The following is a 14,574-nucleotide window of genomic DNA, read 5'->3' as shown; positions in this document are numbered from 1 at the left end:
TACCCCCTCAACCCCCCATGTTGCATCTCCTCTCCCTCATATCAGGGAGATCATATGATAGTTGTCTTTCTCCGATTGACTTATTTCGCTAAGCATGATACCCTCTAGTTCCATCCACGTCGTCGCAAATGGCAAGATTTCATTTCTTTTGATGGCTGCATAGTATTCCATTGTGTATATATACCACATCTTCTTTAGCCATTCATCTGTAGATGGACATCTAGGTTCTTTACATAGTTTGGCTATTGTAGACATTGCTGCTATAAACATTCGGGTGCACGTGCCCCTTCGGATCACTACGTTTGTATCTTTAGGGTAAATACCCAGCACTGCAATTGCAGGGTCATAGGGTAGTTCTATTTTCAACATTTTGAGGAACCTCCATGCTGTTTTCCAGAGTGGTTGCACCAGCTTGCATTCCCACCAACAGTGTAGGAGGGTTCCCCTTTCTCCGCATCCTCGCCAGCATCTGTCACTTCCTGACTTGTTAATTTTAGCCATTCTGACTGGTGTGAGGTGATATCTCATTGTGGTTTTGATTTGTATTTCCCCGATGCCGAGTGATATGGAGCACTTTTTCATGTGTCTGCTAGCCATCTGGATGTCTTCTTTGCAGAAATGTCTGTTCATGTCCTCTGCCCATTTCTTGATTGGATTATTTGTTCTTTGGGTGTTGAGTTTGCTAAGTTCTTTATAGATTTTGGACACTAGCCCTTTATCTGATATGTCATTTGCAAATATCTTCTCCCATTCTGTCAGTTGTCTTTTGGTTTTGTTCACTGTTTCCTTTGCTGTGCAAAAGCTTTTGATCTTGATAAAATCCCAATAGTTCATTTTTGCCCTTGCTTCCCTTGCCTTTGGTGATGTTCCTAGGAAGATGTTGCTGCAGCTGAGTTCGAAGAGGTTGCTGCCTGTGTTCTCCTCAAGGATTTTGATGGATTCCTTTCTCACATTGAGATCCTTCATCCATTTTGAGTCTATTTTCGTGTGTGGTGTAAGGAAATGATCCAATTTCATTTTTCTGCATGTGGCTGTCCAATTTTCCCAACACCATTTATTGAAGAGGCTGTCTTTTTTCCATTGGACATTCTTTCCTGCTTTGTCGAAGATGAGTTGACCATAGAGTTGAGGGTCTATTTCTGGGCTCTCTATTCTGTTCCATTGATCTATGTGTCTGTTTTTGTGCCAGTACCATGCTGTCTTGATGATGACAGCTTTGTAATTGAGCTTGAAGTCTGGAATTGTGTTGCCACCAACTTTGGCTTTCTTTTTCAATATTCCTTTGGCTCTTCGAGGTCTTTTCTGGTTCCATATAAATTTTAGGATTATTTGTTCCATTTCTTTGAAAAAAATGGATGGTACTTTGATAGGAATTGCATTAAATGTGTAGATTGCTTTAGGTAGCATAGACATTTTCACAATATTTATTCTTCCAATCCAGGAGCATGGAACATTTTTCCATTTCTTTGTGTCTTCCTCAATTTCTTTCATGAGTACTTTATAGTTTTCTGTGTATAGATACTTAGTCTCTTTGGTTAGGTTTATTCCTAGGTATCTTATAGTTTTGGGTGCAATTGTAAATGGGATGGACTCCTTAATTTCTCTTTCTTCTGTCTTGTTGTTGGTGTAGAGAAATGCAACTGATTTCTGTGCACTGATTTTATATCCTGACACTTTACTAAATTCTTGTACAAGTTCAAGCAGTTTTGGAGTGGAGTCTTTTGGGTTTTCCACATATAGTATCATATCATCTGCGAAGAGTGATAGTTTGACTTTTGACTTTTGTTGTCTGATTGCTGAGGCTAGGACTTCTAGTACTATGTTGAATAGCAGTGGTGATAACGGACATCCCTGTAGTGTTCCTGACCTTAGCGGAAAAGCTTTCAGTTTTTCTCCATTGACAATGATATTTGCCGTGGGTTTTTCATAGATGGCTTTGATAATATTGAGGTATGTGCCCTCTATCCCTACACTTTGAAGAGTTTTGATCAGGAAGGGATGCTGTACTTTGTCAAATGCTTTTCCAGCATCTATGGAGAGTATCATATGGTTCTTGTTCTTTCTTTTATTAATGTGTTGTATCACATTGATTGATTTGCAGATGTTGAACCAACCTTGCAGCCGTGGAATAAATCCCACTTGGTCGTGGTGAATAATCCTTTTAATGTACTGTTGAATCCTATTGGCTAGTATTTTGGCGAGAATTTTTGCATCTGTGTTCATCAAGGATATTGGTCTGTAGTTCTCTTTTTTGATGGGATTCTTGTCTGGTTTTGGGATCAAGGTGATGCTGGCCTCATACAATGAGTTTGGAAGTTTTCCTTCTATTTCTATTTTTTGGAACAGTTTCAGGAGAATAGGAATTAGTTCTTCTTTAAATGTTTGGTAGAATTCCCCAGGGAAGCCGTCTGGCCCTGGGCTTTTGTTTGTTTGGAGATTTTTGATGACTGTTTCAATCTCCTTACTGGTTATGGGTCTGTTCAGGCTTTCCATTTCTTCCTGGTTCAGTTGTGGTAGTTTATATGTCTCTAAGAATGCATCCATTTCTTCCAGATTGTCAAATTTGTTGGCGTAGAGTTGCTCATAGTATGTTCTTATAATTGTCTGTATTTCTTTGGTGTTCGTTGTGACCTCTCCTCTTTCATTCAATATTAGATTGGCAGCAGACTTATCCACAGAGACCTGGTAGGCCAGAAAGGGCTGGCATGATATATTCAGAGTAATAAATGAGAAAAACATGCAGCCAAGAATACTATATCCAGCTAGGCTATCATTGAAAATAGAAGGAGAGATTAAAAGCTTCCAGGACAAACAAAAACTGAAAGAATTTGCAAATACCAAACCAGCTCTACAGGAAATATTGAAAGGGGTCCTCTAAGCAAAGAGAGACCCTCAAAGTAGTAGATCAGAAAGAAACAGCGACAATATACAATAACAGTCACCTTACAGGCAATACAATGGCACTAAATTCATATCTCTCAATACTTACCCTGAATGTTAATGGGCTAAATGCCCCAATCAAAAGACACAGGGTATCAGAATGGATCAAAAAACAAAACCCATCTATATGTTGCCTACAAGAAACTCATCTAAAACCCGAAGACACCTCCAGGTTTAAAGTGAGGGGGTGGAAAAGAATTTACCATGCTAATGGACATCAGAAGAAAGCAGGAGTGGCAATCCTTATATCAGATCAATTAGATTTTAAGCCAAAGACTATAATAAGAGATGAGGAAGGACACTATATCATACTCAAAGGAACTGTCCAACAAGAAGATCTAACAATTTTAAATATCTATGCCCCTAACGTGGGAGCAGCCAACTATATAAACCAATTAATAACAAAATCAAAGAAACACATCGACAATCATACAATCATAGTAGGGGATTTTAACACTCCCCTCACTGAAATGGACAGATCATCCAAGCAAAAGATCAACAAGGAAATCAAGGCCTTAAATGACACACTGGACCAGATGGACATCACAGATATATTCAGAACATTTCATCCCAAAGCAACAGAATACACATTCTTCTCTAGTGCACATGGAACATTCTCCAGAATAGATCACATTCTTGGTCCTAAATCAAGTCTCAACCGGTATCAAAAGATTGGGATCATTCCCTGCATATTTTCAGACCACAATGCTCTGAAGCTAGAACTCAATCACAAGAGGAAATTTGGAAAGAACCCAAATACATGGAGACTAAACAGCATCCTTCTAAAGAATGAATGGGTCAACCAGGAAATTAAAGAAGAATTGAAAAAATTCATGGAAACAAATGATAATGAAAACACAACGGTTCAGAATCTGTGGGACACAACAAAGGCAGTCCTGAGAGGAAAATATATAGCGGTACAAGCCTTTCTCAAGAAACAAGAAAGGTCTCAGGTACACAACCTAACCCTACACCTAAAGGAGCTGGAGAAAGAACAAGAAAGAAACCCTAAACCCAGCAGGAGAAGAGAAATCATAAAGATCAGAGCAGAAATCAATGAAATAGAAACCAAAAAAACAATAGAACAAATCAACGAAACTAGGAGCTGGTTCTTTGAAAGAATTAATAAGATTGATAAACCCCTGGCCAGACTTATCAAAAAGAAAAGAGAGAGGACCCAAATAATTAAAAATTTTTTTAAAAGATTTTATTTATTTATTCGACAGAAATCACAAGTAGGCAGAGAGGCAGGCAGAGAGAAAGAGGGGGAAGCAGGCTCCCCACTGAGCAGAGAGCCTGATGGAGGCTCAATCCCAGGACCCTGAGATCATGACCTGAGCCGAAGGCAGAGGCTTTAACCCACTGAGCCACTCAGGTGCCCCTGAACTTCTTGAATCAAAGAAGTTTTAAATGACCAAAATCAAAATGCTACACTAGCAGATGGACATGCTAACCTAGAAATTTGAGTTTTTTGAGATGTCCTTAATAATAATAATGCATATCATTTATGCAATGTTTAAATGAAAAGCTCCGTATGGCTTGAATTATTCTAATCTTTTTCAAGCATAATTATGTAAGCTGAGGTCTCTAGTATTTTGCTGTAATTACATGCCATTTTCAATAGGCGTGTAAGTGTTGACAAAGGATGGATATCTACAGGTCCTCCAAGTATCTCAAGCCCAATATATCCCAAAAAGAATGAATGACCTTCTTTTCTTTCTTTTTTTTTAAGATTTTATTTATTTATTTGATAGACAGAGATCACAAGTAGGCAGAGAGGCAGGCAGAGAGAGAGGAGGAAGCAGGTCCCCTGCTGAGTAGAGAGCCCAATGCAGGGTTCGATCCCAGTATCCTGGGATCATGACTTGAGCCAAAGGCAGAGGCTTTAACCCACTGAGCCACCCAGGCACCTCTAACTTCCTTTTCAAAGGGATGATTTACTCAAATGAACTTTCTTTCTTTCTTTTTTTAAATTAATTTATTTTGTTATTTTTTTATAAACATATAATGTATTTTTAGCCCCAGGGGTACAGGTCTGTGAATCGCCAGGTTTACATACTTCACATCACTCACCACAGCATACACCCCCTGTCAATGTCCATAACCCCACCACCCTCTCCCGACCCCCTTCCCCCAGCAGCCTTCAGTTTGTTCTGTGAGATTGAGTCTTTTATGGTTTGTCTCACTCCTGATCCCATCTTGTTTCATTTATTCTTTTCCTACCCCCCCAAACACCCCATGTTGCATCTCCACTTCCTCATATCAGGGAGATCATATGATAGTTGTCTTTCTTTGATTGACTTATTTCGCTAAGCTTAATACCCTTTAGTTCCAACCACGTCATTGCAAATGGCAAGATTTCCTTTCTTTTGATGGCTGCATAGTATTCCATTGTGTGTGTGTGTGTGTGTGTGTGTGTGTGTGTGTGTGTGTACCACATCTTCTTTATCCATTCACCTCTTGATGACATCTCGGTTCTTTCCATAGTTTGATTATTGTGGACATTGCTGCTATAAACATTTGGGTGCACGTGCCCCTTCCAATCACTACATTTGTATCTTTGGGGTAAATAAATACCCAGTAGTGCAATTGCTAGGTCATAGAATAGCTCTATTTTCAACTTTTTGAGGAACTTCCATGTTGTTTTCCAGAGTGGTTGCACCAGCTTGCATTCCCACCAACAGTGTAGGAGGGTTCTCCTTTCTCCACATCCTCGCCAGAATCTGTCATTTCCTGACTTGTTAATTTTAGCCATTCTAACTGGTGTGAGGTGGTATCTCATTGTGGTTTTGATTTGTATTTCCCTGATGCCTAATGATGTGGAGTTTTGTAAGCTCTTTATAGATTTTGGATACTAGTGCTTTATCTGATATGTCCTTTGAAAATATCTTCTCACATTCTATAAGTTGTCTTTTGGTTTTGTTAACTGTTTCCTTTGCTCTGTAAAAGCTTTTGATCTTGATGAAATCCCAATAGTTCATTTTTGCCCTTGCTTCCCTTGCCGTTGGTGATGTTCCTAGGAAGAAGTTGCTGCGGCTGAGGTCGAAGAGGTTGCTGCCTTTGTTCTCCTCAAGGATTTTGATGGATTCCTTTCTCACATTGAAGTCTTTCATCCATTTTGAGTCTATTTTCATGTGTGGTATAAGGAAATGGTCCAATTTGATTTTTCTGCATGTGGCTGTCCAATTTTCCCAACACCATTTATTGAATAGGCTGTCTTTTTTCCATTAGATTCTTTCCTGCTTTGTCAAAGATTAGTTGACCATAGAGGTGAGGGTCTATTTCTGGGCTCTCTATTTTGTTCCATTGATCTATGTGTCTGTTTTTGTGCCAGTACCATACTGTCTTGATGATGACAGCTTTGTAATAGAGCTTGAAGTCTGGAATTGTGTTGCTACCAACTTTGGCTTTCTTTTTCAATGTTCTTTTGGCTATTTGAGGTCTTCTCTGGTTCCATATAAATTTTAGGATTATTTGTTCCATTTCTTTAAAAAAAATGGATGGGATTTTGATAGGGATTGCATTAAATGTGTAGATTGCTTTAGGTAGAATAGACATTTTCACAATATTTGTTCTTCCAATCCAGGAGCATGGAACGTTTTTCCATTTCTTTGTGTCTTCCTCAATTTCTTTCATGAGTACTTTATAGTTTTCTGAGTACAGATTCTTTGCCTCTTTGGTTAGGTTTATTCCTAGGTATCTTATAGTTTGGGGTGCAATTGTAAATGGGATTCACTCCTTAATTTCTCTTTCTTCTCTCTTGTTCGTGTAGAGAAATGCAACTGATTTCTGTGTATTGATTTTATATCCTGACACTCTATTGAATTCCTATACAAGTTCTAGCAGTTTTGGAATGGAGTCTTTTGGGTTTTCCACATATAGTATCATTTCATCTGTGAAGAGTGATAGTTTGACTTCTTCTTTGCCGATTTGGATGCCTTTAATTTCCTTTTGTTGTCTGATTGCTGAGGCTAGGACTTCTAGTACTATGTTGAATAGCAGTGGTGATAATGGACATCCCTACCATGTTCCTGACCTTAGCGGAAAAGCTTTCAGTTTTTCTCCATTGAGAATGATATTTGCGGTGGGTTTTTCATAGATGGCTTTGATAATATTGAGGTATGTGCCCTCTATCCCTACACTTTGAAGAGTTTTGATTAGTAAGGGATGCTGTACTTTGTCTAATGCATTTCCATCATCTATGGAGAGTATCATATGGTTCTTGTTCTTTCTTTTATTGATGTATTATATCACATTGATTGATTTGCGGATGTTGAACCAACCTTGCAACCCTGGAATAAATCCCACTTGGTTGTGGTTAATAATCCTTTTAATGTACTGTTGAATCCTATTGGCTAGTATTTTGGTGAGAATTTTCACATCTGTTTTCATCAAGGATATTGGTCTATAATTCTCTTTTTTGATGGGATCCTTGTCTGGTTTTGGGATCAAAGTGATGGCTGGCCTCATACAATGAGTTTGGAAGTTTTCCTTCCATTTCTATTTTTTGGAACAGTTTCAGGAGAATAGGAATTAGTTCTTCTTTAAATGTTTGGTAGAGTTCCCCTGGGAAGCCGTCTGGCCCTGTGATTTTGTTTGTTTCGAGATTTTTGATGACTGTTTCAATCTCCTTACTAGTTATGGGTCTGTTCAGGTTTTCTATTTCTTCCTGGTTCAGTTGCGTCTCTAGGAATGTCTCTAAGAATGCATCCATTTCTTCCAGATTGTCAAATTTGTTGGTGTAGAGTTGCTCATAGTATGTTCTTATAATTGTTTGTATTTCTTTGGTGTTGGTTGTGATCTCTCCTCTTTCACTCATGATTTTATTGATTTGGGTCCTTTCTCTTTTCTTTTTGATAAGTCTGGCCAGGGGTTTATCAATCTTATTAATCCTTTCAAAGAACCAGCTCCTAGTTTCATTGATTTGTTTTATTGTGGGTTTTTTTTGGGGGGGTTTCTATGTCATTGATTTCTGCTCTGATCTTTATTATTTCTCTTTTCCTGCTGGGTTTAGGCTTTCTTTGTTGTCTTTCTCCAGCTCCTTTAGGTGTAGAGTTAGGTTGTGTATTCGAGACCTTTCTTGTTTCTTGAGAAAGGTTTACACCGCTATATATTTTCCTCTCAGGACTGCCTTTGCTGTGTCCCACAGATTTTGAACAGCTGTGTTTTCATTATAATTTGTTTCCATGAATTTTTTTCAATTCGTCTTTAATTTCCTGGTTGATCCATTCATTCTTTAGAAGGATGCTGTTTAGTCTCCATGTATTTGGGTTCTTTCCAAATTTCCTCTTGTGATTGAGTTCTAGCTTCAGAGCATTGTGGTCTGAAAATGTGCAGGGAATGATTCCAATCTTTTGATACTGGTTTTGATACTGATTTATGACCCAGTATGTGATCTATTCTGGAGAATGTTCCATGTGCACTAGAGAAGAATGTGTATTCTGTTGCTTTGGGATGGAATGTTCTGAATATATCTGTGATGTCCATCTGGTCCAGTGTGTCATTTAAGGCCTTTATTTCCTTGTTGACCTTTTGCTTGAATGATCTGTCCATTTCAGTGAGGGGAGTGTTAAATTCCCCTACTATTATTGTATTATTGTCAATGTGTTTCTTTGATTTTGTTATTAATTGGCTTATATAGTTGGCTGCTCCCATGTTAGGGGCATAGATATTTAAAATTGTTAGAGCTTCTTGTTGGACAGACCCTTTGAGTTTTATATAATGTCCTTCCTCATCTCTTTTATAGTCTTTGTCTTAAAATCTAATTGATCTGATATAAGGATTGCCACCTCAGCTTTCTTCTGATGTCCATTAGCATGGTAAATTGTTTTCCACCACCTCACTTTAAATCTGGAGGTGACTTTGGGTCTAAAATGAGTTTCTTTTAGGCAGCATATTGATGGGTTTTGTTTTTTTATCCATTCTGATACCCTGTGTCTTTTGATTGGGGCATTTAGCCCATTTCCATTCAAGGTAACTATTGAGAGATATGAATTTAGTGCCATTTTATTGCCTGTAAGTTGACTATTACTGTATATTGTCTCTGTTCCTTTCTGATCTACTACTTTTAGGGTCTCTCTTTGCTTAGAGGACCCTTTCAATATTTCCCATAGAGCTGGTTTGGTTTTTGCAAATTCTTTTAGCTTTTGTTTGTCTTGGAAGCTTTTTATCTCTCCTTCTATTTTCAATGATAGCCTAGCTGGATATAGTATTCTTGGCTGCATGTTTTTCTTGTTTAGTGCTCTGAATGTATCATGCCAGTTCTTTCTGGCCTACCAGGTCTCTGTGGATAAGTCTGCTGCCAATCTAATATTTTTACCATTTTATGTTACAGACTTCTTGTCCCAGGCTGCTTTCAGGATTTTCTCTTTGTCACTAAGACTTGTAAATTTTACTATTAGGAGATGGGGTGTGGAACTATTCTTATTAATTTTGAGGGGGGTTCTCTGCTCCTCCTGGATTTTGATGCTTGTTCCCTTTGCCATATTAGGGAAATTCTCTACAATGATTCTCTTCAATATACCTTTTGTTCCCCTCTCTCTTTCTTCTCCTTCTGGAATCCCAATTATTCTAATGTTGTTTCATCTTATCACTTATCTCTCAAATTCTCCCCTCACAGTACAGTATTTGTTTGTCTCTCTTTTGCTTCAGCTTCATTATTCTCTGTCATTTGGTCTTCTATATCACTAATTCTTTCTTCGGCCTCATTTATCCTAGCAGTAAGAGCCTCCATTTTTTTCTTTTCTTTTTTTTTTTTTTTAAGATTTCATTTATTTATCTGACAGAGAGAGATCACAAGTAGACGGAGAGGAAGGCAGAGAGAGAGAGAGAGAGGGAAGAAGGCTTCTCGCTGAGCAGAGAGCCCGACGCGGGACTGGATCCCAGGACCCTGAGATCATGACCTGAGCTGAAGGCAGCGGCTTAACCCACTGAGCCGCCCAGGCGCCCCAAGAGCCTCCATTTTTTATTGCACATCTTTAATAGCTTTTTAAATTTCAACTTGGTTAGATTTTATTTCTTTTATTTCTCCAGAAAGGGCTTTTATCTCTCTAGAGAGGGTTTCTCTAATATCTTCCATTTCTATTTTAAGTCCAGCTAGAACCTTAAGATTGTCATTCTGAACTCTAGATCTGACATATTACCAATGTCCGTATTGATTAGGTCTCTAGCCTTTGGTACTGCCTCTTGTTCTTTTTTTTTGTGGTGAGTTTTTCTGCCTTGTCATTTTGTCTGGATAAGAATATATGAAGGAACAAATAAAGTACTAAAAGGGTGGCAAAAACCTCAGGAAAATGTGCTTTAACCAAATCAGAAGAGACCCCCAATCGTGGTGGGGAGAGAGGGGATAAAAAGAAGTTCAGAAAAAAATTAGAAAAAGAAAACAAATAAAGAAAAATATAAAGAAAAAGAAAAATATATATATATATGTTAGATTGGTGACTAGAACAATGTCACCACTTAATTTGGGGAGTATTTTGTTTCTTTGAAGAAACTACCTCTCAATATTTTAAAGAATGAAAAACACATATAAGGGCAAACACAATAAAGAAATGGAATATGCCTATAAAGATGAAAAAAAATTTTAATTTCTAAAAAAGGAGTTGATAAAGTAAGTTGGTTGGGAGAATAAAGAAAAAGAAAGTGGAAAGAATTTGCTCAGGCTAGAGACAAGAACAAGCCTGCAGCTAGATTTAGAAATATTTTGCTCTACTAGAAGTTGTACGCCAAATTTTTTAGAAGAAAAAAACCTATGTGTATACAAAAATTAAAGTTAAATACAATGAAGGATAAAATATGACTATAATAATGAAGGTTCAAAAAAGGTTATTATTATTATTTTTATTGAAGGTATTGTTATGATAAATACTTATAAAATGTTAAAAGAAGATAGGGTAAAAGTTAAAAAAAATTTAGCAGAAAAAAAATAAAATAAAAAAATTAATTAACTGCAAGACTAAAGAATCATGGGGAGAAAGACATGAATTCCATGCTTTGCTTTCTCCTCTGGAATTCCTCTGTTCTCTTTGGTAAGTGAACTTGGTCTTGGCTGGATTTCTTGTTGATCTTCTGGGGGAGGGGCCTGTTGTAGTGATTCTCAAGTGTCTTTGCCTGAGGCAGAATTGCACCGCCCTTACCAGGGGTTACGCTAAGTAATCCACTCAGGTTCGCTTTTGGGAGCTTTTGTTCCCTGAATGCTTTATGTAGTGTTCCGGAGGACAGGAATGAAAATGGCGGCCTCCCAATCTCTGGCCTGGAGGACCCGAGAGCTCGAGGCCCCACGCCTCAGTGCACCCTCAGAGAAAAGCGCTCAATCACTCCCGTCTCCCTGGCCTCTGGCCGCACTCCGAGCTCACCCAGCTTGTGACCAAGCATCTCTGTCTCTGGCACACATCTCTGCCTGGAGTCTCCAAACCCCTCAGATCCCTGAGCTCCCCCCAGGGGGTGTCTCCCCGGATCTTGTGGGAACCTCACTCATAGAGCAGTGGCCTGTTCCACGGATTATGTTCAAGGTAACTCCGAGTTGAGAGCTCACTCCTCTGCTCTGTCTCTGTAGCCAGCTTCCCCGCTCTAATACCTGTAAGCTCTGGGACACTCAGACACCCCCAATCCTTCTGTGAACCTGCGGGACCTCGGGCCATGCTGACCCAGTGTGGGCTTCACCCCGGTTTAGCCTCTGGAATGATGTCCCTCAGTGGAGCAGACTTTTAAAAGTTCTGATTTTGTGCTCCGTTGTTCTGCCGCTTGCTGGGAGCTGACCCCTCCCCCTGCAGTCTATCTTTCCATTGCTTTGGATTCACTTCTATGCCAGTCCTACCTTTCAGAAAGTGGTCGATATTCTGTTTCTAGAATTGTTGCTCTTCTTCTCTTCTATCTCCTGTTGGATTTGTAGGTCTTTGCAATGGTTTGATAAGCTATCTAGCTGATCTCCTGCTATCTGATGTGTTCTCAGCCTGTTACTTCTCCGCCATCTTGACTCCTCCCCACCCTCAACTGAACTTTCTAGCCTTTTCTGGTTAAGCTTAACTCTATTCATCCACATGTCCATGCTAAAAATCTTATAATTATTAACTCTTCTCTTAAGCTCTTCTCCTTCAATCAAACCCCAAATTCATTTAAATATATTAGAAATATATCCCAAACTTAGCCATTTCTTTTGATCCATGCTTATTTTCCTTTTTAGTTCTGTTCCTTCATGTCTTTCAACTGCAACAACCTGGTAAATGCTCTCATCAATACCATTTTTGACTGTCTATCTATCTATCTATCATCTCATGTTGTGACCAGTTTCAACTTTATGAAAATATTTAATCACTTTTTTTTAACTCAAACATTTCTCTTGGTTCACCATTGTTTTAATTATAAAATCAAACACTACCATATGGTATAGAAGGCATCCAATCAGCAACAATTTGGCCTAAATGTACTTCCTTTATCTAATCAAATATAATCATCCTTATCCTCTCCAAAATCTTTTGTCTCAGCAACATTTATATTCTCAAATATTGAACATGGCAACTAGGACTTAGATTTTGGTTCCATTGCCTTACACAGACATTTCTTCTTCTAGTAATATCCTTTCCTTAATTCTCTTCCTGCACATTCTTGTTCATTATTCAAAACACAACACACATGTCACTTCCTGGCCATCTCTAAGTGCTCACTCCAAGAGTTCACATGTACCCTAAGTGCACTGAAATCTGTGAAATAAATAATCTAGAAAAATCAATATGAATTTATTATCACTTTTTATTAGATTGCAATTTTTTGTTCATGGCTATTTTACTGAGCAACTTCTGAGTTTTTCAAAAGCAAAGGGCATAGTTAACACACCTTGGATATACCCAGTGCTTATCACTGAGCATAGCTTATATTTGCTATTCTGTAAGTTTTTAATCTAATAGTGCAATAATTGAATTTCTTAAAACCAAAACATAACACTTACCAACCACAAAATATTCTGAATTGTAATGATTCTATATTACTATTAAATGCTTTAAAATGGCGGTGCCTGGGTGGCTCAGTGGGTTAAGCCTCTGCCTTCATTAAGCTCAGTCATGGTCTCAGCGTCCTGGGATCGGGCCCGCATCGGGCTTTCTGCTCAGTGGGGAGCCTGCTTCACCTTCTCTCTCTGCCTGTCTCTCTGCCTGCTTGTGATCTCTCTCTCTGTGTCAAATAAATAAATAAAATCTTTAAAAAATGCTTTAAAATGTGTAACAATATCTATTTTCCTCAGAAGACCTTAAGAGTTACCTAATGATTGTCTACATTATTTTATGTGTATTAAGGAAATCTAAACCTTTGCCAGGTGTTCAATGTAAAGGTGACCTTGGTTCACTCTTTGAAAATTAACAGTGGAGAGAACTATTTTAAAACAACATGCTTGTTTTGGAATCTTGTCTTACACATTAAGATAAAGGTGTTGGATTAACTATTTTGTAAAGAATATATTCAGCTGATCAAGCATACTTTGATGTATCCTTGAACATTCATCTTACTAGAATGAAAAGAAATTTCCCATCAAAGAGTTTCTCACTAAAGCTTGGCCTAGTGGGAGGCAGAATGTGTACTGAAGGAAGAAGTAGCAGATTTCTCAGTCAACTTGCACTCTGAGATCTATCCAGATATTCCAGAAATGAAAACCTTCAGATATGATTTCAAAATGCTTAATTTCTTTTTCAGAAAAATATTTTACACATAGCAAGTCTAGGAAATATTGACTTGATAACTCAGAAACCTAATGGAGACAAACGAATAATAAGTTTTTATTCTCTTTAATTTTCATTGAATGTAAAGAATGTAAGGGACAAATGAAAACAAAACAAAACACAGTTAGGTCCTTGAGAGGGTTATGTTTCTGCTCTTTGTGTGAACTCAACATTGTGGATATTTGGAATAGGATATGTTTTTAGTACTGAAATCAATAATTGTCTCAGGAACACCAGTATTATGTGGGGCATCTCCATGGTACAGGTTAGTAACTCCATACATTGACTCATTCAACAAACACTGCCAGACATATTCTACATTTGGAGGGTGCTGTGGTACAGAAAATCCCTTTGCCCTTGAGGAGCTTTCCTTCTGCTGGCGAAGAAATACAGGGAAATATAAACCAATGAATTATAGTATAATGACACTAAGTAGATGGGTAGTATATATGTTAGTGTGGTCAGGGAAAGGCTCTGTAAGCAGGTGTCATTTCATCCAGTCTGTACATCTATCAGTATGTTCCAGTAAGCAGCAAGAAGAAGGCAAGTGAGAGCAAAGCCTCAGGTGGCAGCAGATGAGAGCAGGAAGTTGGGTGGAGACAATACCTTTTAAGACATTGTAGGTTATGATAGTGTTTGCATTTATTTTATTTTAATAAGAAGCCAGTGGACAATGTAAGCAGGAAAGCAATACAAGATTTATATTCTTAAAATAATACTCAAGTCATTGAGTTGTGGAATTAGAGACTAATTAGCAGTCATTCACTGTCCTCAGGGGAGAGGGAAATCAGAGCATACATTTAACACTGAATATGGTCAGAGTTGGGATATATTTTGAAGGTAAAGCTGATAGGACACGTTGATGGGATGGCTATTGTATTATTGTGTTACTGTGCCATTTCAAAGTACCATAGACTGGGTGGCTCAA

Source organism: Lutra lutra, chromosome 2 (genome assembly GCF_902655055.1).
Source record: "Lutra lutra chromosome 2, mLutLut1.2, whole genome shotgun sequence".
Taxonomy (NCBI): Eukaryota; Metazoa; Chordata; class Mammalia; order Carnivora; family Mustelidae; genus Lutra; species Lutra lutra.
This window is presented reverse-complemented; position numbering follows the sequence as displayed.